At 39.3% G+C, this 23,368-nt stretch overlaps 2 protein-coding genes across 8 annotated transcripts in view; one reads left to right on the forward strand and one right to left on the reverse strand.

Moving 5' to 3' along the window:
- SCRN1 (secernin 1) overlaps window positions 1-12,405 on the reverse strand; it is a 116,703-nt gene extending 104,298 nt beyond the window's left edge. For 4 of the 6 annotated variants that reach the window (XR_014246326.1, XM_082398002.1, XM_082398000.1 and 1 more), the window contains exon 1: window positions 12,241-12,405. The gene's annotated coding sequence lies outside the window, so the exon portion shown is untranslated. Of the gene's footprint in view, window positions 1-7,602; window positions 7,661-12,240 lie in introns of all 6 variants that reach the window. The other 2 variants (XR_014246327.1, XR_014246328.1) reach the window with 2 other exon arrangements.
- An 80-nt stretch (window positions 12,406-12,485) lies between these two features.
- PLEKHA8 (pleckstrin homology domain containing A8) overlaps window positions 12,486-23,368 on the forward strand; it is a 96,962-nt gene continuing 86,079 nt past the window's right edge. Inside the window, exons 1-2 of one of the 2 annotated variants that reach the window (XM_082397968.1) lie at window positions 12,486-12,823; window positions 15,553-15,714. The gene's annotated coding sequence lies outside the window, so the exon portion shown is untranslated. Of the gene's footprint in view, window positions 12,824-12,904; window positions 15,715-23,368 lie in introns of those variants that run through there. The other variant, XM_082397967.1, reaches the window with a different exon arrangement.

Here is a 23,368-nt window from a genome sequence, read left to right on the forward strand (position 1 = left end):
AAGCTCAATTTCTAACCATCATTGTCCTTACCAAAGTCCTTTCAGGATTCATGACTTCCTCTTGGGAATTATAACTCCAGAGTCCCTGGAGCTCACAGCACAGGAGCTGCGTCTCCCAACATACACCCTCCGACTGGTGACAGGAGGCTGGGTACAGGCTTGGGGGGCTGCAGCACTCCACCCCTGTAACTAGGAGACTGCTTACAGAATGTCTAGACAAGGAGGGGGGAAGCTGCATGGGAAAGAAGGTCTTTGTCCTCAAGTTCAGTGAGTAGTTATTGAAGGGCATGAATGTTCCAAGCCAAGTAGGGGTTTTCTTCGCCTGAATGCCAAACTGCCCTGCCCTTTTATCTCAGTGAAGCTGCAGAGGGCCTCATTAGTCACCATACCCAGTAATAAGGAAGCCTTGAGTTGCCTGAGAGGAAGAAAATGACTGTCTATATAAGCTATAGGCTTATTAACTCTCTTGCAAATAACTGTGACAAAGTACCTTTACTTGCACAAAGAAATGAAACCCAAATGTCCTTACTCTCCAAGCTCCCAGCTTCACTGAGAAGATTGGGTAAGTTTAAAGCCAACATCTATGAATTACCTCCTTCCAGAAAAGCAAAGAAGAATGTATTTTATTATATTATATTATATTACTTATCGATAAAGTCTTTTTTTAAATTGTTGACATTCCCACTGAACTGAAAACACGACAAATGATACTCACTTATAAATTTATTTTCCTGTCCTATATCTGCTATTGAGATAGTAAAGAATAAATAGGTGTCTGGGAAAGGAATTATCTACCTGAATTGAGATGTAAACGCCAGCTGATAAAAGGTACGTAAATTAGCTCAGACTCATCAAGCTCTGCCTGAAAAAAAGAAAGATTCTTCTGTTTCACTGAAAGCTCAAGACAGTAGAGCATAAAGGTTTAGGACTCCACAGCCAGTGATTTCCAGCTTCTAACATTCTATGCCTTGAATGAGGAACTACCTAATGGAAGAAAGACCACATAGGGTATTAAGCAAGGCAGCAGGTTTTGGAGGCAACCTGGGTTCGAATCTCAGCCCCGTGTTACCGTTCTGTAACAGGGATAATGACAGGGTTGTGGTGAGGTTCAAATGAGCTGAAACATAAAGTGCTCAGAATGCTGTCTGGGACACAGTAAGGACGCATCACCGTGAGGGTGAAAAAAGGTACTTGATGAAGGCTGTTCCTTTGTCAAGGTCTGATCTGAACAGATGAGACTTCAGAAACTTGGCTTTTTCCTTACAGTATCTAAAGGCTCCCCCCCCCCTTTGAAGATGTGCTCCATTGTCACCTGATGTCTTTTAAGAGCTGCTTACTATTCCCTTTCTCTAAGGCCAAGGGCAACACCTACCTCTGACAGTTGACTCAGGCAGTCTTCAATGCCACTCTTCTGCAGACATACTTCCTAGCAGCATGGGGAGGTACGGGGGGGTGGCAGGCTGCACATTCGTTTGGTTTGGTCCAGAGCACTGGCCTAAACAGTGTGGAGTTTTTTTTTTTTAAATCACAATTAGCAGCTAACATTTTTAAATCTAGAGATTTTCCATAGAAATGCAGATGCTTAGCGTCTCTTGGAAACTCAAAAGACCTAGCAACACTGGATCCACATTCTTGCATGACAGCAGGATTGGAGCAGAGGGGGGCTCCTGCCACAGTCCTCTCCACTTCCCAACACTGAGGCCACTGGAAGCGCAGCCTATCATCACCCTTGGGCTATTGCTTTTTTTGTTCTTTCTTTTTTCAGTGTCAGGTCAATTGTGCTCATTTACAATGCCTGGTTGGCCCTGTAGCCCCATGTGTACAGGGGCAAGAGAAGGACATACTTTAGAGACAAACAGACTCTTGTTCATATCCTGACTCCACCCACTAACCGTGGGAAACAGGCAGGTTATGAACTCGCTCTGAGCCAGAGTTTCCGCATGTGAAAATGGGACTGATCCTCCATACACAACACAGCACGTGTGTTTATCTGAGATCGTATGGAAAGTACCCAGTCCTGTGGCCGTATACAGTGGGATGCTCAATAAATGTTCCTTTTCCTCCCTCCTACTACTCACTGGGGATGGGTTTGCCACTTTTGCACCAATCCCTACTATGCTCATTCACCATCTCACCAACGGTTTGCCCCTGGCTCATCAGACACACTCACGTTCCAATGTGTAACTAAAATGTGCTTAAAGGATCAGACGGGAATGATGGAGCCTCTAGATTGAACCATCAGTTTACAGAGAATACAAATGACACCATGGGGATAAAATCAGCAAAATCCAGACTATGAGAAACTCTATAGGACAAATCTGATTTCTTCAACAAAAACTGCAAGAAAAAAAAGATGAAGAGACAAAGTTACTTAAGAGATGTATCAACCAACTGCAATGAGTGGAACTTAGTTAGGTCCTGATTTAAACAAACTGTACAAAAATTTTATGACAGTTGAGGGGAATTCCCTGGCGGACCAGTGGTGACGACTCTGCGCTTTTGCTGCCAAGGCCCTGGGTTCAATCCCTGGTTGGGGAACTAGGATCCCGTGAGCCATGCTGCGTGGGTAAAAAAAAAAAAAAAAACTATAATATTCCTAATATTTGGAGTTCCCTGGTGGCCTAGTGGTTAGGATTCCAGGCTTTCACTGCTGTGGCCAGGTGCAATACCTAGTTGGGGAACTGAGATCCTGAAGGTCGCGCAGCACGGCCAAAAAGTAAATTTAAAACAAAAGACAGTTGGGAAAATATGAACGCGTTGAATATTTGATGATACTAAGGAATTATTGTTAATTTCTTAGATACAATGATATTGTATTTATGTCCGAAAAAAGGAGCCTATATTTTTAGAAATACATACTGAAATACTTCCATGTGAAATGATATAATGAAAGTAATCTAGGGTGAGGAGAAAGGGTGGGAAATTCGGATGAGACGAGATTCTCTAGGTAATAAAAATGACTGAAGCTGAGTGATGGGTACATAGAGGTTTATCATACTGTTCTCTTTACTTAAGAAGTAATGCATATGATAAGATGTTTAAAATTCTTTTAAGGTTAGAAATAGCACTGGACTGATCTAATACAGGAAATGCTTTCTTGGAGTCATAACTTATGAGTAAGTTATGTGGGGGCTCAGATATCTCTTTGAGGAAGGATTACTGGGGGCAGGGAGGATGGGGAGGGATTTCAGTTGGCTTGGTATATTAGCACACTGGGGGAAGAGGCAAGCCCCTGGTTTCCTCTACCTTGCTATATCTCTTTCCCTCAAGTTTTAAAACGCTTGTCTCTGCTCTTTAGACTATCAGCCCCATGAGGGCAAGGACACGTATGTAAATCCTTATTTCCCTGACACCTCGCGCAAAGACTGGCACATAATAAGACCTCAACAAATGTTTGTTGAACAAATGAAGGGGAAGGGGTATCGATATTTCATCTTCAATGAGAGAAAAAGAGCAGGAAAATCTGATTCTGACAAGGTGCTCCTAAGCTGTGGTTCAGTACACGGGATTCACATTTGACCACACATCAAAATGATGGTCTGAGGAGCAGATTCCTAGACACCCCCTCCTTGGAGATTCTGATTCAGTGGGTCTGAGCTGAGTTCCCAGGAAGGATATTTTTAACAAATGCCCAGGTGATTCTGATGCAGTCAGTTCAGACTGGTGTGGAATATCCACTGTTATAGGTTATTAAACCTCTTTGCTTCACTAAAGTAGTATTCATTTTTTTCTGCCCAGCTTTTTTTTTTTTTTTGAGTGTGGAAGCTTTCAACACACACATACAAGAGTACAATAAGCTCCCTTAAGGCAAGGGCCATCAACTTTCTGCCATCTTGCTTCTCAATTTTATTTCTAAGGAAACCATTTAATTTTAATTGAATGTTGCTGAATTCAGCAACAGCATTGGCAGCAATACTCTCTGCCTTCGAGATGAAGGTGGGTGAAACCCATCCCTGGGTAACTTGAGAGAAGTATGACAAATAAAGATGTAGGAGGCTGTGTTTTCTTGGTCTTTGGCTTTAAAACTGGGAAATCAGACTAATCACACTACATGATAATCAGGAAGATTTGGATTATTAATTGTTACTTAAATATTTTGCAGTTTTCACTATTTTAAAGAAATAAAGTCTCACCCAAATCTTTAAAAATACCTTTTTTTTAAAAAAAGCGTTCTTCATTTAACATAGATGCAAGGTAAATCATTTGGTAATGACCATGACTCCTCTGCCTTGGATAGAAAGTAAGAATTTAAGCCAGAAAAAAGAAGAGCTAGATATCATTTTATGTAGCTGAATATTTCTAAATCAGTAGGACCTGCTAAGAAATATCCTTTGGATGCTTTTTTCTTAATGACTGAAATGATCACAAACTGATCTGCTCTTCCATTCCAAAACTACTGCAATTTAGGTGATTAGCTAGAGGAAATGAAAAGAGTGTCTATTTCAAATTTGTAAAACCAAAATTCCAGGTAATTAACAACTACTCAACTTCACCATAACCCCTGATAATTTAATGGACCACTGCTGGTGCATCACCCTCTCCCAAAATACAGCCACTTAGATGATCATAAGAATCCAGAAACAAAACAAAACCAATGTATGATATGTAATTTGCTATCTATACATATCATGGAAAGCTGGGAAATATATCAATACGTAAGAACAAGCTGGTGAAATAAAAAGAGGTCACACAAATTATATACGGTATCATTCAAATTATGTATATTATATAGATAGATGATGCAAAAAGATCATAAGGAAATACAACAAAATTTTTAAGAGTAATAGTATTGCTGGGTTGCAGAATCACAGGCAATTTCTTAACCTATATATATTCAGGTACTTTCAAACTTCCCACATGAAAATACAGAATTTGTAATGAAAATACTTTAAAAAAAGAAGAAAAGGAAGAGTTGCAATAGAAATAATCTATTTTCTCAATATATTGCCGCTAATAAATATGGCCTTGCAATAAGGCAGAGACTCAGGGATTAAGGAGAACCCCACAGCTCAGTCATGGCAAATGAATCCATTTTATCTTTTGGACACATCTGATTCTGCCTCATCTTCAAGATATGGTGACAATGAGAAATATGAATAAAGCAAAATGTCCAACTTAATGAATGATTCACGTGACAGCTTAATAACTAAGGAAACGTAGACTTTTCTATAGTCAAGTGGAATGTTGTGCTTCAAAATCTACATTGCTTCATAGGATAAATTAGGGGGTAACTGGTCACTTAACAAAAGTATTCTTCAAATCACTCTAGAATTTCTCTATAATGTGAAATATTCTAACATGTTTCCCAACTTTTTAACACCAAAAAATTTTCATAGACACCCCACATAAGAGGGATTGTAGTTGGTTGGGAAAAATATGTAATGAATATATGTTATGAATTTAGTAACACTCTCAATGCATTTGTATGTACTAACTGGTAATAGAATCCTTACACATCTGAAAAATAATGCTGAAGATATATATGGCTCATTATTTATTCTGTGTCCATTCAATGTTGGGACACACGTGAATTCAAGGCCCCCCTTCAAAAACTCCACTACACCCAGTGATCTGTTCATCACTCTGGTGCAATTAAAATATGGTACCACTTAAAAGAAAACTCAGGCTGCGTGAGTATCACTTTTGGCAGAGCTCTTAGGAATTTTAGAGTGAGGGGAAGAGAAGGGATTAGTTGAATGGCATCCATTTCTCATAGATACAACTGTTTTTTTAATGTAGGAAGGAGTAGATAAATAGTACAAGTGGGATTCATTTTTCATTCAAGCTAGCCAAATTAGAAAAATATAGTCAGACCAAGTTCACTATAAGGAAGATGTTTTCCAATACATGGCAGGTTGAAAGAGTTTTCCATCTTTTACAGTAATATAAAGAAAGAAAGAAAATGACTTACATCACATTAATAGTATACACTAGACCTGTGCAGTCAGAATAATCTATCCAAGAGGTTACATTATGGCTTTTTAAGAGTCAGATAGACCCAGATTCCAGGTGTAGCTCCTCCAACTACTAAGTTCTTCATCTATAAAACATGGCCATGATGTCTACTATGTACTGTTATGGGGATTAAATGAGGTAATAGATGCAGAGTATCTGGAATAGAGAAACATTCAAGAAAGGTTTGTTCTTAAAGATTAGGATTCTGGGAATGTAATGATTATGGAGATAAAGGAAGAAGAATGTGTTTGAAATAGGCAGGTATGTGGTTAGCTGCCAAAAGCATTCCCTGTGGGAAAGACCTGAGAGCTACTGAACAAGCCACATCTAGGGTTCTTTCATTTCCTTGTGTTCTCATTTCTGACATTGCTGCCATTGTGTCCACTAATTTGGCAAGGTTGCTTTGAATGATGACCTTCCTATTCCCACCATCTGTTTTCCTCGCCCATATAAATAATGGATTGTCTATTCTCATCTTTTCCCAGTAATATGATTTGATACATACCTGTTAATGCTGTAAACTGGGATTTTAAAAAATCTTCCCAATCACTCATAAAACAGTGGTTTACACTCTGTCCCTGTAAAAAAATCAGCTAAACATTCATTTCCTACAGAAGAAATTTAAATCTTGCTAGTATGAAACCATAGGGTTACTTTACATCTAGCAAAATGGACTTAAAAACTACTTTGCAAATGCCCATTAATGCTAGACTCATTTGCTGTGTTTTTACCATTAGGAAATTTATCCCATTTTATTATCAAAAAGGAACCTATATACATATATATGAACATATTAGTGTGTGTATGTAAATACATATATATGTGGGTGTGAATATCCCCACTTATGCAAATATTTATAAGTATATACTATAGATAGATAGGAGGGAGGGAAGGAAGGAAGGGAGGGAGGGAGGGAGGGAGGAATGGAGGAAGGAAAAAAAAGGACCTGGAAGGATTAATATCTAACTGAGAGTTGGAAGTGGGACTAAATGTGGGCTATAGAGATAGGAACTTCACATTTCATCTACATATGTCATTTAAAATTTCTTTATAACAAGCTCATATTACTTTATTGGATTTTTAATTATTTTTAAAAATCTGATTACTTCAGTGCTCAAGAAAGGACATTTTAAGACATTTCATTTAATTCTTTCAGGTCGCTAGGCACTGCTAAGTGCAATTTTAAAATACACTAAGGTTTCATTTTGAGAAGAGAAAAAGATATTCAGAAGAGCCTTTGATCACTACATCATTTTAACTAGGACTTTTAAGAAGTCATATGAATTACCGATATGTAATTTGAGCCCCTAACCACCTACAAGCACCATGTGCAACCTAAGGGAAAATGGAGCTAAAAAGATCTTCTCAAGGTCTTCATCAACTAGAAGAAGAGGCACTCATGTATACAACCAAGAGAGGAGGGCAACAATACAACTTAAAACAATGATCAGAAATGCTTATGGGAGCCTTCAAGAACACCTAGCTCACGTTAGGGTAGTAGATTAAGCACTGGGAGATTTAGGTTAAATATATAACCATTAAGAAGAGAAGGAGAAGGGAACATTAACCATCTCAAGCTCCCTCACTCTGCTTCCAATGAGGCTCAAGCTGGGAGGCCCCCAACTTCCTCCCCTTCCAGTCACCCACCCAGTTCAGTTCATCGCCATCCCAGACTGGGTGGAGGCCCTGAGGATGCTGGGAGTTTCTGGGGGAGAGAGGACAGGTGGGTGTGATTGACATGTACATCACGTCAGTCATTCTCCACTCACCCCATCTCCTCCCCTCCAGTGTCTATTCAAACTTCTCTCACCTCCCGCATCCATTTCTATGAACAGTATCACACACCGCAACCAACCTCCACTTTCTGCTAATGACCTAGACCGATGCAGCCTAATAGAAATATAATGGAAGACAGATGTGAATCACATATGTAATTTTATGTTTTCCAGGACCCACATCTAAAAAAGTAAAGGGAAACTGGTGAAATTACTTTTAATAACATATTTTGTTTAAATCCAATATATCCAAAATATTAATTCAAAATACAGGCATGCCTCATTTAATTGTGCTTTGCTTTATTGTGCTTCACAGATAATTGCATTTTTTACAAGTTGAAGATTAGTGGCAACCCTGAGTGAAGCAAGACTATGGGTGCCATTTTCCCAATAGCATTTGCTCACTTCCTGTCTGTGTCACATTTTGGTAATTCTCACAATATTTCAAGGTTTTTCATTATTGTTATATTTGTCATGGTGATCTGTGATCAGTGTCCTTTGATGTTAGCATACAGAAAAGAGAACTCACTGAAGACTCACATGATAGCATTTTTTAGCAATAAAGTATTTTTAAATTAAGGTATATACATTTTTTTAGACATAATGCTATTGCACACTTAACAAAGTACACTATAAACCTAAGTTTTATATGCCCTGGGAAACCAAATAATTCATGTGACTTGCTTTATTTTGATATTTGCTTTATTGTAGTGGTCTGGAACCCAATTCGCATTATCTCCAAGGTATGCCTGCATAATCAACATAAAAATCATTAATGAACTGTATCTGTTCATTGAAATCCTGCCATTTGCAACAATATGGATGAACCTAGAGGGTATTATGCTTAGTGAAATAAGTTAGACAAAGACAGATACTGTATGTTACGACTTACATGAGAATCTAAAAAATAAAGCAAACAAATGAGTATAACAAAACAGAAAGAGACTCACAGATATAGAGAACAAACTAGTGGTTATCAGTGGGGAGAGCGAAGGAAGGAGGAACCAGATAAGGGTATGGGGATTAAGAGGTACAAACTACTATGTATTTAAAAATAACCTACAAGGATATATTGTACAACACAGGGAACATAGCCATTATTTTATAATAACTTAAAACGGAGTATAATCTATAAAATTTTGAATCACTATGTTGTATACCTGACACTAACATAATACTATAAATCAACTATACTTTAATAAAAATAAATAAATAAAATTATTAATGAAGTGTTTTAAATGTTTGAAATGTCTGTGTCACATTTTGGTAATTCTCACAATATTTCAAATGTTTCCTACAAATGTTTGAAATCTGATGTATATTTTACATTCACAACACATCACAATTCAGACTCTCCATGTTTCAAGTGCTCAATAGCCACATGTGGTCAGTGGCTAGTGGCTACTGAATTAGACAGCACAAACCTAGGCTCTCACTCCAATGAAAATACCCAAACTTTCAGAATGAGTGATTATTGCTGAATAAAGGGATCATGGGTGGCTTTTTAAAAATAACCTTGGCTTATTTGTATTTTTATTGTTTTCCAACAAACACAGATTGCACGTGTTTACTTTTTTTTAAAACTTGTGATTTTAAATATCTTTGACATATTGGGAGAATTTCAATGAATGAACCTTCACATTCATGCTCTAATGCAAGTTATTGTTTTAATGGCACATGTGGCATCAGCATCTGTCTTCATTTCAACATTATCTGTCAATCCATACCTAGTTCCTATCTGCTTCACCATCATCAATTATTCTCTCAGTTCCTTGTAGCGCACCCACCTTCTCCTTCTGCAGATCGCCGGGTTGACGGTACAGAAAGCTCAGAAGAAATATTTCCCCTGTTCTCACCACCTCTGCACATATATTTACTAACCCACACACAATCTCTAGTTCTGCTTTAGTAGAGCTAGGGACACTGGTATATGACTCAGAGAACTCAAATTCAAATTCTAGAAAAAGGCTCTGTCTTCAGTGCTGCTTCAAAGTTATTTTAAAATAGGTTTGTTATTTACTATTACTTAAAGTTAGAGATATTCAAAAGCTATTATATGTCCCACCTTGGTTTCTTTACAAAACCAGACAAGCAATACAAGCAACTAATTTTTTAATCAAAGAATGCACTTCTCGCCTCAAAGATTCTGACATATCATAAAATGTAAAAACCATAAAATTATGGTTTTGGTGCTTAAATATAGAAGCAGTCTAGTCCCTGGAAAATGGGAACATGAGGTGGACACAGCTTAAGAAGTTAAATGGGCTTAAGTTAGGAAACTAAGGTGTGAGCACTTACTTTAAATACTACAGATTTTTAAATCATGTTAAAGTTTGGTTTCATGAAGAGTTTGCTACGCTAATAATAATAGGTTTGCTCTTTTCCCCCAGGCTTTGATAGGTGGCATGTGGAACCCTAAAATGGGGAGTTACAACACCTGGATATTAGTTCTCACTGCCAGCTGCCAACCAGCTATATGACCTTGGGTGCAGTCCATTCACCCCGCTGGATTCAGCCTCCTGGGCTGTAAAGAGGGGTTGACAGCACAGCGCTTTCTCAGGCTGCTTCCAGCTCACCATTCCTGACCTTTGCACTAATCTCCCTCTATCCCATTATCCCTGAAACATTTGCCTCCTCATGCATTTCCTCCTTGCTAAAAGAGAAGATGGCTGGCAGCACAGCAGTGAAATGGGGGAAAAAAGGCTGTTAAAAAAAAAAACCCTAAAATGAGTCATCTTTCAAGAATTTACCATCCTCTGGTGCCTGAGTGCTTGCTCGTGATGTTAAATCAGTTCTTCCAATGAAACTTGCTCTAAGAACCTGGTATTTGTTATATGTACTGTTCTTGGATGATATTTATACCAGACACTCATCTCTTTTAAGAGCCACTTGTAGGTACAAAACAGCACAGAAGTTATCAAACAGATATTGGCAGCCAGATACATCAACTTTAGTGCAGCCTGTAGAAAATCAGATCAAAATCACAGAGAGTTTTAATCAGGTCTTTGCACCTGAAGATAATTACAACTCCCCAAACTTCCCACATAACCTCCCCAGAACCTAGCAGCACCCTAAAATCTAGCCTGCTGCAAGAATCACTTCCTATCCCTTAGGGCCGGCTGCAGCAACACCCAGGAGGGCCTTCCCTCCCGTAGATCCCCCCATCAATGCTTCAGTCAGGGGGCAGCTGATGTTAGCTCTGGTCTGTGTTGCTTCCGCCTGGCCTGATTTTTCATGCTGCCATTTTGAATTAACATAGGTTTCCTCTGCAACTGATGCATCTTCTAGTCAGGCTTGGAGCACAGTAGGCACGCACACACACACACACACACACACACACACACCCATCGGGAAGCTGGACTACAAGCGTAATCCAAGACACCTGCAAGCCAGAATTAAACAGCAAATCCAGAAAGACGGTATTATTTAACAGAACACTATCAGGACAGTTTGGAGCCACAGCAAATGACTGCTTCTGCATTTGAGTTGAATGGACATCTTTAACCCCTCAATCTTAGTTCTCGTCAATTCTCTAAAGTTCAAGTGTCCCTCCTGCTTTGCAGATCACACGCGTCTCAGACCTCAACGAGTGATGTCGCCCAATAATCCGTGCCCAGACAGACAAGCGAACCGAGGGCGCAAAGGCAAACTGAAGTTAATAATCATCTCAGAAATACGAGTGCCTTTTACCAATAAGTGCCCCGGCGCCACCGCCTTAACTTGCTCCGACACCCCCCATCCCCAAGATCCGCCCCGGGTGTGGCTTGAGGAGGCGGGCGGTGTTATGTCAAGTCCTTCGGCCCTCGCAGACAACAGCAAGAGCCGACGCGTTTGCCCTTAGGGGGAGGGTAGTCCTCCGGACACGACTCGGCAACCGCAACCGCAGAACCGGCGGACGCGGGGGCAGAGCCGGGCCAAGGGCAGCGGGCCCGCCAGGCAGCCATGTTCCCGCGAGCCCGCCCGCGCGGCAGGTGCGACCGGGAAGGTGCCAGGCCCGCTCCGCCACCAGCTGTGTGCCCGTACGAGCCGGGAAACCCCGGAGCGGTCTGGGGGGGGGGGGGGGGAAGGCGGGGGCCGCACTGGGCACACACCCCAGCGGGCCAGCAACTGGGATACCAAGCAATGGAAACACAGGAAAAGCGGCCTGGGGCAGTGAGGAGAGTTCAAAAGAGGTGGTGGGAAGGATGGGGTTGGGGGGGTTGGAGAGCGGGGACAGGTTCCAACCAGGCTGCAGCGCCCGCGCCCAGGGGTGGGGCAGCCCTCTCCTGCGCCCCCGCAGCCTGTAGCCGGAGTCCCCCACCCCAACCCCGGGCTGAGGCCCCCTCTCTCCTGATCCCCTAGAGACCCCAGACAGCCCAAGCCAGCATCCGCGGGATTCCCACCCGCGGGTTTGGAGGGACAGCCGGAGGCGACGAGGCACAGGGGACGGCGATGGCGGATCCGGGTGAAGCCCGCCGGGGGAAGCAGCTGCAGATTCCCTGCGCTCCCAGGGGTGCCTGCCACAGCTCACCTGCGGGGCTGCGGGCTCCGGGCTCGGCTCTGCGGTGCTGAGGCTGCGGCCGGCGAGGGTGCGGGTGGTGCCGCGGCTGAGATCACTGTGGCGACATCGAGGGCTGCAGCTGCAGTGGCGGAGGCGGCCGTCGGGCGCTTCCCCCTCCCCAGACTCCCCGCGCTCTGGCCCGCCACCCCCAGCTAACAGCTGGCCGGGATCACGTGACCGCGGGGCCCGCCCCCGCCTCCGCCCCACGCCGGACCCGGGCCGCGCCGCGCCGCGCAGCACCCGCGCTCTGCCTGGTCCGGGGGGGCGCCTGGGAGCAGAAAGGGCGGCTGAGAAGACGAATCTCCCCGTGGAACGTGGCTCGCTCTTTGCGCGATTTTTATTTGTTGGTCACAGCGGGGTTGCGGCTTTCTGGAAAGGGAGAACTCGGGCTTTAAGGAGTCAGGCCCCGCTTTCTCCGGCGCCTCTCCCGGACTCCGCCGTCTGGGTTGCTACGTGCGGGCCTCTGTGCCTAAGCAAGCTTTCCCCGCGGAGAAACGTGTCCGGTACTTTGTTGACTCACAAGTCCAAGCCAACTCCCTGCCTGGGTTTAAAGGTACGGTTCTGCGCCATATTGACAAGCCAGACTCTATGCCCGATACTTAGACGCTAAAGCTCAAAGAGGTTAAGCAAGTCGCCCAAGATCACGCAGCAAGTAGCAAAGCCAAGATTCCAAACCTGGGTTAATAAATCCACAGACAGGTGACAGGTGTGTTGATGCTGGCGTCAAGGTCATTGGTCAGGACATGACCATCCGTCTGTTACCGGAACACAGACTCTACCTTTTATAAACTAATAAGAAAAGACCATCTCAAAGGATATGAAGAGATAGTATAGAGGAAAAGAAAATGCAGTACCACTTAGGCACGTGAAAAAATATGCAAGCTCACTTAACTGCAAATCGAATACATATACAAAGTAGCATTTCCACCTGTCAGATTAGCAAAAATCAAAGTTTTATAAAGTCCGTAGAGGACAACTCGGCAATATCTCCCCAAATAACAAATACATATATAGTCTTTGACCTAAAGATTCCATTTCTGGAATTTATCCTACAGATATACCAACACAGGTGTGAAATGATATGCGTACAAGGTTATCCATTGCTACATTATTTGTGCTAGCAAAGATTAGAAGCGTATGCCCATCAATAGAGAACTGTTCAAATAAATTACAGCGCATCAGCACAATGGTATGCTATCCAGCTGTTGAAAAAATGAGGAAGATCTATTTCTATGTACTGATATGAAAGATTTCCAACCTATACTAAGGGTGGGGGGAGCCATGTGAAAAACATTGTGTAAATGTGTTATCATTTGTGGGGGAAAAATATGCCTGTACTCATTTGCAAATGCGTGGACTATCTTTGGAAGGATACCTAAGAAACTGTAATAGTAGATGCCACCAGGGAGGAGAACTGGGTGACAATGCAGGGCAAGGAAGGAGACTTTTTTTACATCTTTGAATGTTATGCCTGTGCTTGTGGTTTGCCAGGAGTGAATGGATAGTGGGAGAGGACTGGGGGAATCAGTGCAGTTACTGCAGGATAGAGCAGTAGTGGTCATAGACTCTTGGAGCACAAAGGGACCTGACTGTGCATTTAAGGCCAACCAAGGAACTGTCCTTTTACTTTTAGCCTTTATCTTTATATTATAGTAGATTGTCTTTGTTTGGACAATATAATTGGATCTTGCTTTTCATTCAGTCAGACACTCTTTGCCTTTTAATTGGAGTTCTTACATCAGTGGCTCTTAAACGGGAGCAGTTTTGTCCCCAGGGGACATTTGGCAAGGTCTGGAGACATTTTTGTTGTCACAGTGGCAGAGGTGAGGGAGGCCTCTACTGACGTCTAGCACATAGAGGCCAAGGATGCTGTTATACATCCTACAGTGCAAAGTACAAGTCACCACAACTAAGAATTATCTGTCCCTAAATATCAGTAGCATTGGGGTTGAGAAACTCTGGTGTAGACCTTTTATATTTAATGTAATTATCAATATGATGGGTTTTAAATGTAACATCTTGGTACTTCTATTTGTTCTGTTCTTCTTTTTTTGTTTTTTGTGTTTTTTTGCTCTTGCCTTTTTTTGAAGAATTGAGTATTTTTCATATTCCATCTTATACCCATTATTGGTTTATTAGCCATACTTCTTGTTTTATTTGTTGATTACCCTAGGATTTACAATATGCATCTTAAACTTATCACTGTCTACCTTCAAATAATATAATTTCAGATATAATGCAAAACATTTTCAGCAGGATACTTCTATCCCCCACCCCATCTTTATTGATATTGCTGTCATTTGTCGTAGGTGCAGGTTAGATGATAATGAGCTCTTTCAAGTTTTGTCTGAAAAAGTCATTACTTCACTTTCATTTTTGAAACATTCTTATTGGATACATAATTTTTGGTTGAGAGCTTCATTTCTTTCAGCACTTTAAAAGTACCATTCTATTGTCATAAGACATTGTCACAAGACTTGCAAAGTTTCTGAAGAAGAGTCTGTGTTTGATGATTTCTTCCCCTGTACGTAATATGTCCTTTTTTCTCCTATGGCTGCTTTTAAGAGTTTTCTCCTTAACACAGATTTTGAGCAATATGATTATAAAGCACTTTGTTGTGTTTTGGGTTTTTTTTTTTTCCTATTTTTATCCCATTGGGGCTAACTAAGCTTCTTGGATCTGTACGTTTATAGTTTTCATCAAATTAGGAAAAATTTTGGCCATTACATCTTAAAATATTTTACCCACTGTACCCCATCCCTCCCAAATTCAGAGACTCCAGTTATATATATATTAGACCACTTGATATTGTCACACAGATCACTGAGAATCTATTCTTTTGTTTGTTTGTTTTTTCCTATTTTTATCCCATTGGGGCTTACTAAGCTTCTTGGATCTGTACATTTATAGTTTTCATCAAATTAGGAAAAATTTTGGCCATTACATCTTTAAATATTTTACCCATTGTACCCCATCCCTCCCAAGTTCAGAGACTCCAGTTATACATATATTAGACCACTTGATATTGTCCCGCAGATCACTGAGAATCTGTTCTTTCCCTCCCCACCCACCACTCTTTTTTCTCTCTTCATTTTGAATTTCTCTTGATTTTTCTTCAAGTTTTCTTATCTTTTCTTCTGCAGTCTCTAATCTAATCTACTAATGGTTAATACTGTCAATGAGAGTTTTTTTTTTCTCTCTTTTTTCAGTGCCCCCCCCCCCATCTCCTCTCCCAGCATTTTTAATGTGGCAGCATTGTCTTTGTTTTTATTTTTTTCAAAGGAGGTTTTGCAGTTCTCCTGGCCTGAGGACTCCCTCAGTCCCTCTCCATCCTTACAGTGGACGCCTCAGGTCCACAGACCTCACCTGGCCCGGTCAAGATCTGGAACTGACCATCTCCCACAGCTTCAGAAAAGTCCAGATGGAGTGAAGCAAAGCTGCACGGTAAAAGGAATTAACTGCCACTGCCTGTTGATGAACGTTTTATATCAGATATTTTATTCTTTATCTCTTTAAGTTCTACTTGGTTCTTTTATACCATCCATTTCTCATACACATTTTCCTTTAAATCTCAGATCATATTTGTATTTTAATAGCTGTTTTAAAGTCTTTGTGTGCTACTTCTATCATTTCTATTTTTAGTCTTTTATTGGTTGTTTTATCTCCTGCTTCTTTGTCTCTCTCATAATTTTTCATTGGATATCAGACTTAGTGAATTTTATGTTGTTGAGTAATGAATTTTTAAAAATATTTCTTTTAAAGAAAGGTTGTAAACTTTGTTCTTAAGAATCGGCTTCACCCATTTGAGACTTGTTTATAAACTGTTTACGACAGCTCTAGGGTAACTTTAACTCTACGACTACTTTAGCTCTTTACTAAGGTATGACTCACATATGGGTTCTAATGAATGTTCCATGTAATCAGTAAGGTGATTCTGGTTAGTAGGAACTTGGACAATTCCCAGTTTTGTGTAAGCTCTGGGAATTTTTTGTGCACAGCTCCCCAGTAGTTGTTCTTTCCTCAGGAGTTACTCTTTGCCCAACCTTATGGTGATTCACCATATGCCTGCAGCAATTGGTATTCACTCAATGACTCAAGGAAACCTTTATGCAAATTTCTGAAGTTTTTTTCTGCTTAGTTTTCTCTTATCCAGAGCTCTGCCCCACAGATTCTAGCTGCTTTGACCTCCCTGAACTCTGATCTCTGTTTCCTCAACCCCACAAGAGAACTGGGCTCTGTTTTGTTTCCCTCCTTTTTACCATGTATAGTTCAGGAATTGCCTCCAAGCAGAAAACTGGGATAATTGTAGCTCTTATCTCATTTGTTTCTTTTCTCTTGAGAATCGCATTCCTGCTCTGCCAGTTGCTCATTGGTTGTCCAATGTCTGACAAAATTTGTTTCATATATTTCGCCCAATTTTCTAGTTGTTCACAATAGGAGAGCAAGTCCCATAGCAATTCTTCCTTCATGGGCAGATGTGGAAGGCAAGGAACACTAATCTTAATGCCCCTAAGGAACCAAATGTCGTGATACAACTAGAGTCATTATTTTAAGAACTGAAAATGCATAGTTTACTTATGGAACTTCTTCAACATACTGGTATAACAAGAAACATTTATTGGACACCTGTACCAGCAATTGCACTATTGCTACAAAGGTGAAAAAGGCATATCAGTCCTACCTCTCAAGAAGTCAGGGGCAAGCAGGGAAATTAATTAGGTATAGAAGTAATATATGCATATATTGTATGTTGCTGTCAGGGTAACATAAGAGTTATGCATAGATAAATACATTAATCTAGCATGTTGGGAAATATAAACAAGTTTAAAAGATGATCATAAATGAGGGTTACCCAAACCTAGACCACTTAAAAAAATACATTGATGATGATTTTGCCTTTTCTTCTAACCAGTGTTATTGATTATCTAAAGAACCCCATGCAGTGATTTTGAGGAGCCGAAGTACATGTGTAATTGAGAAATGCCTTTAACACATTGCATATAGAGATATTTTCCACTTAGTACTTCTTTTAGTGTGTAATTATAGCAGGAGGAAAAGGATCTGTCATTGGGCAACTCTCATGGGGATGAATGACAGACAATATTATGTGAATGAGACACTTATGTATGGGCAAGAAAGCCTATGTAATTGCCTTGTATGTAATCTTATGAGAACCAAAGAAAGCTGACAGGAAGCCATGGGAAAATGAGAAAGAAAAGCACTAGTTAAGATTAGTCAGCCATCTGCCTTAATCCTATGACAACCATGTTTAAGAGGTTAGTTTTCTGAATTTGGTTACCATGGTAACAAACCTTTAAAATGCCCTTAAAACAATTTACAGAATTATTGTGCATATTGAGTATAGGCAACACTGAGAGACCTTAAGTATTCAAATCTATTTAAAAATTATTTTTAGAATTTAAATAATCAATCAAGTCCTTTAGGTATGTAATTTAGACAACCATAAATTGTATTTTAGCAAAAAGGTGTAAAATCCTACTCATATAATTAGGTGATGGGTTTATCAGTTCAGTTATTCGAATGTGTCGTTTCAATGAGTGGCTCCTATTTAATTTTAAATAACAGTTCATGAATGTTCTGGACCTGGTTTCAGAAACAAATTATCATATATGCTTTACATTCATTGCTGCACCTCTAGGAATCATTCATGCGTTTAGCCAACTGTACAGATAATTTAAAGGACAATTGCTAAAACTTCATCTTATGATCATCAGAGGGCAGACTAGAAGATTCTCTGATCAGACTTAGCAGTTTCAACCTAATCCTTTCTTGCTGATATGTTTTCCTAGTTTACATGTGTAGAAAAGGTTCACCTTATGCTATGTACGGTTTTAAAATAGGGCTTGCTTTTAATATTCTAGTGACACCTGAGGCCACCTTTTAATAGATGAAAGCTTATTTTGAATTGTAAATGTTGAGCCTTTTATGTTGACAATTTTAACACCACTGCTCACTTGAGATAATATATGACTTTATCAGAAGTTACTATTAGTCATTTTCCAATTCTTCAGAAAAAACAAGCTCTGTCTAAATTGCTGTAGGAATTTTAGTTTCAATTAAAGGAAGACTTCCTTCATGCTATAAGTGATTATAAAATGATTTCACCTATTGAGAGAATGTGTGAAGTTTCTGACTCTAGAGAAAGAGTATTTTGTTTTGGGTGCTCTTCTGTGTTCTATAAAAGACCAAAAAACTGGCATTATTTCGTTTCTTGTTGGATTAATTTCAGAGAATTGAGAATAATCTAGATATAGAGAGATATTTTAGTTTTTAAATTCTTGATTATTCTTTACCCTCCTTTCCACTGACTTTCTACCTTAATCATAAACCAAGTCCTAGGTTTTTACTATTCTTAATAAATCTCTTATACCATTGGTTCTAGCTCTTATATTTGCAAAGGATTTGACTTTTTGCATATGTAGAGTGATTTATTCCTTAGACCTGGAATCTGCGTTTGGTTCTACTTGAATTTCAAAAAGCACTTCTCATGTTTTTTTTTTAATTTATTTTTGGCTGCACTGGGTCTTCGTTGCTGTGCGCAGGCTTTCTCTAGTTGTGGCGAGCGGGGGCTACTCCTCAATGCAGTGCGCGGGCTTCTCATTGCGGTGGCTTCCCTTGTTGCGGAGCACAGGCTCTAGCGCGTGAGCTTCAATAGTTGCAGTGCGTGGGCTCAGTAGTTGCGGCATGCGGGCCCTAAGGGGCGTGGGCTTCAGTAGTTGTGGCTCTCGGGCTCTAGAGCGCAGGCTCAGTAGTTGTGGCGCAAGGGCCTAGTTGTTCCGCGGCATGTGGGATCCTCCTGGACCAGGGATTGAAACCATGTCCCCTGCATTGGCAGGCAGATTCTTAACCACTGCGCCACCAGGGAAGTCCCCACACTTTTCATATTTTTTGAAACAAAAATTGAAAGCAGAGATTATTTTACCATGATATGAATTTATCAGATCATTGATTTTTCTTTACCCTGAATATAAAGAAAGGATTGAGCTTTAAAAATTATTAGAAAATTTCCAGAATAGCCAAATACATAGAGAATGTAGACTGGTAGCTTAGGGGATGGGGGGAAAGTGGGCAGTAACTGCCAATGGGTATGGGGGTTTCTTTTGGGGATGATGAAAATGTTCTAAAATTGTGGTAATGGATGCATAACTCTGCGAATGTCCTAAGATTTATTGAACTGTAAAAAAAATCTGTACTAAAAATTAATTCTTATAAAAAATGAAATAAAATACCCCATGTCAAAAAAATTTTTTGAAAACCAAAGAACATTGCCCAGTTCAGGGGAAATAGGTGAATGATAAGAGTTAATAGTTTTAAAGAATTATTGCCATAGTAGTAAAATGTTTGAAAAAAATTCCAGGGCGTAGAGTTGATTTACTGTTCAGTCTTAATGTGAGAATCAATTAACTTTAGTAGGCTGTTTAATTTTCTTTAAAGACTATGATTCAAAACAGAAAACCTGGAATACTACTGTATGTGGCATGACATTTTGTAAAAGATTATATATTATAAAATGTAGCCAAAATAGTGCAAGGAAAAACTTGTGATTAGTCCCAAGGAACCATTGGTATAAAGATAACAGGAGAGAACAATTATGCTGGGAGGAAATTTGGCTATTCAAATGAGGATTTCATTGCAAGATCCTCCTTTTCATTGCAAGAACTTTAATTTCATTGCAAGATCCTCTTTAAGTTCTTCCCTATTTTCCCACAAGTAAAATGCTGTCTCTTATTTTAGGGCAAATCTCCCGTACTTGTACTACTCCTCTTCTTGGTTATTCTACACAATTATAATTACCCATTTCATTAAATTTAGCTATTAACTTAAGAACCAACTTTTAAAAATCTAGGATGTCTCAAAGAGAACGTATGCTGCACAAAATAGCTGCACAACAATTCCAGGAGACGTGATCACAAGGGCAAAGAACCAACAATACATGGTTGAATGTTATAATGTTCTACTCTCCTACCCAGAGGTAAAAATTAAATTCAGAGTTATATTAACACAAAATGCACTCCGGCAGAGTTAAGTCCAACAAATGAATGAGAAAATGCTATAAGAAATTGGAACTAAGCCCCAACGGATCTCCCTACCCTTACTTCATTCTTTATAATAATGAAAACTATCCCTCAATACCTCAATTTACATTGTGCATGGAATTGTTTTTACTGTAACTGTTTACCGAAGAGGAAATTATCTTTATCCTACTGCCACCTGGAATTCTAAATTAATAAAACGACTTGTAAATTCCCAGAAATCCCCAAGTGGGATATAATTTACCTGTTATTAGGGGCCAAGGGAACAGCATTCACTTTACTCTGGATTTTTAAAATAAGACCTCAGCTAACATCTCATGTCATTTGCTTTTAGATCATAAAATAAAATGGATGGTAGTCTAGCTCACAGGCACTTAGATTGGCTTTGTAAATTATTGGCTGACTCATACTCACTAAAGGCATCCATTTTATGCCAGAGGCTTTATTAGCAGTCCAGGGACACAAAGAACTGGTAAACAAAGGAATCCACAGACACCATGCTGCGTGTTGCAGATCTCCGGGAATCTTCTAACAGTTTTTATCTTTTCCCTAAAAATAATCTATGCATATCAAAAGGAGCCACTTAACCCCTTGGCAACCCTCAAGCTAAAGGGGTAAAAAAAAAAAAAGATTATTGTTGGTTTTACATGGAGAACTACTAGGAAATTTTACCTAAATTATAAGTGAAACACAGAAAATTGAGCAAAGTAGAGGATGACAGACCCCAAATTGACAAAAAGGAAGTTTGACTTCTTCCACAGTAAAGAAGTTTCCAGAGAGAGGAAATCATGTACTAGAGAGAGCATTACAATGGCTATGTTTGGTACAAAACTATACACACACACATACACACACATATATATACACACACATACTATATACATACACATACTTTATACATACAGTTTATCGTTTATATACAGTATATAGTTTGCACTATACATATATATACACATATACACATCTATATATTTTTAAGAGAATAGTTTTATTTTTTCTAAATCTCAACTGTATATTCTTCTAAAGGGGTGGGTTGTAGATAATTCTGAAAAAATAATATAGAAGAATAATTTGGGGAAAGTCTGGAGCTCTTTTCTCATTTCTCATAGAGAATATGTTCACAAAATAGATTTACTGACCATCTAACTTTCTGCTGTAAGAATTCATAGTCATAAAAAATTTCTAACCCTGGGGAAAATGGTTTCTACACACAACTTATCCTTTAACTGTATGTTCATTTTTAGGCACAATTAGTTGTCCCAATGCCCAATGTTTTCCAGAATGCAAAAAAGAATATTCATAGAAGAGAAAAACATAGGAGACTGTATATTCAAGGGCAGAGAATTAGTGAAGTTAATTGTCTCTCAAATTAAGGTTTTAGACCACCTGCATCGGTATCATCTATCAAGTGGGTTAAAATGCAGATTCATGAGCCCAATCCACAAATTAATCAGAATTTCTGGGGAAAGGGTTAGGAATCTGCAGTTTTAACACATATCCCACATGATTGTAGTGTACACGAAATTTGAATCACTACTACATTTCTGTAGCCTTTAGGAACCAAAGCATACCTCTCACTGTATTTGAAGAAGACTGAGCTATGAATCCAATGTTTGTTAAGGTCTCTTTCTCCTATTAGTCTGGAGCAAGGAGAGGGAGGTTGCAGGGGCAAAGCTGAAAGCAGAGGCAAAATAATATTTTAAAGAGAGAAAAGAATTTACCTTCACATAAAGACTCCAAACCCATATGTAAGAATGTATGAGTTTCATTGTACTAAAAGGGAATATGCAAATCCTACTAAAAAGACTGCTATAGATACTAAGAAACAGAAGTACTATAATTTTAATGTTTTCAAATGGGCATATTAATTTATATTCATGATTGACATTTTAGATTTCATTTCAAACTAAAGTGGGTAAGAAACAAAACCAAAACAAAACAAAACTCTTACGTCCAAGTGTTTTGCATCTCTGGAAAATAAGTCCCTTGTTATTTTTTCCCAGAGTTATTATTATAATGACAATTTGCTTTTCTTTTTTAATTGAAGTATAGATTTAGAATATTGTGTTAGTTTCAGGTGTACAGCTAAGTGATTTAGTTATACACATATATATTTTCTTATTCTTTATTTTTCATTATAGGGTTATTACAAGATAGTGAATATAGTTCCCTGTGCTATACAGTAATTCCTTGTTTATCTGTTTTATATGTAGTGGTGTGTATCTGTTAATCCCATACTCCTAATTTATCCCTCCCTGCCTTCCCCTCTGGTAACTACAACTTTGTTTTCTGTCTCTGTGAGGCTGTTTCTGTTTTGTATGTAGATTCATTCTTATTATTTTTTAGATTCCACATATAAATGATACCATATAATATTTGTCTTTCTCTGTCTCAGTATGATAATCTCTAGGTTCATCCAGACAATTTGCTTTTTTAACAAGAGGTGAGAAGGTGTTATTTTTTCCCATAACATTTCACCAAGTTCCTTCTTCTCTTGTAGTTTCCAAACAACACTGGGAAATCACCCATATCCTCAATTCAGTGGAGAGACAGCATACTGATATCTAAATAGCATTACAGGTATAAGCAATATCGTATATCAAATAAGATAAGAGGTACAAATTCATTTCCACAAGGAAAGATTCAAATGGCTAGTCACCCATCTGAATCAGAAATCATTGTTTCCTGTTATTTTTATGGCAACCCAGAATTTCACTTAATTACATAAGGTATTTTATAGCACTAATTTACTCAGTAGGCATTAATCGTCATAATGTCCACCTGTGACAAACAATAAACTCCTAAACCAAAACAATAATGATAATTACCACCAAAACAAAGCAAAACACCACATACACTTCTCCACTACCAAAAAAATTCACCATTAACTATTGCCCTCAATGTTCAAGGTTTGATGCTTATTTAAAAACAATTTAAACCACACCACAGCTTTCCTTACAAATATATCTAAACAGAGTGAATAACCAGAGACACATTCAAAATGTCACCATACCCCTCTCCTCTCATTACCTGTCCATTTTCCT

The sequence above is a fragment of the Balaenoptera borealis genome (genome assembly GCF_965194805.1).
Source record: "Balaenoptera borealis genome assembly, chromosome: 7".
Classification (NCBI taxonomy): Eukaryota; Metazoa; Chordata; class Mammalia; order Artiodactyla; family Balaenopteridae; genus Balaenoptera; species Balaenoptera borealis.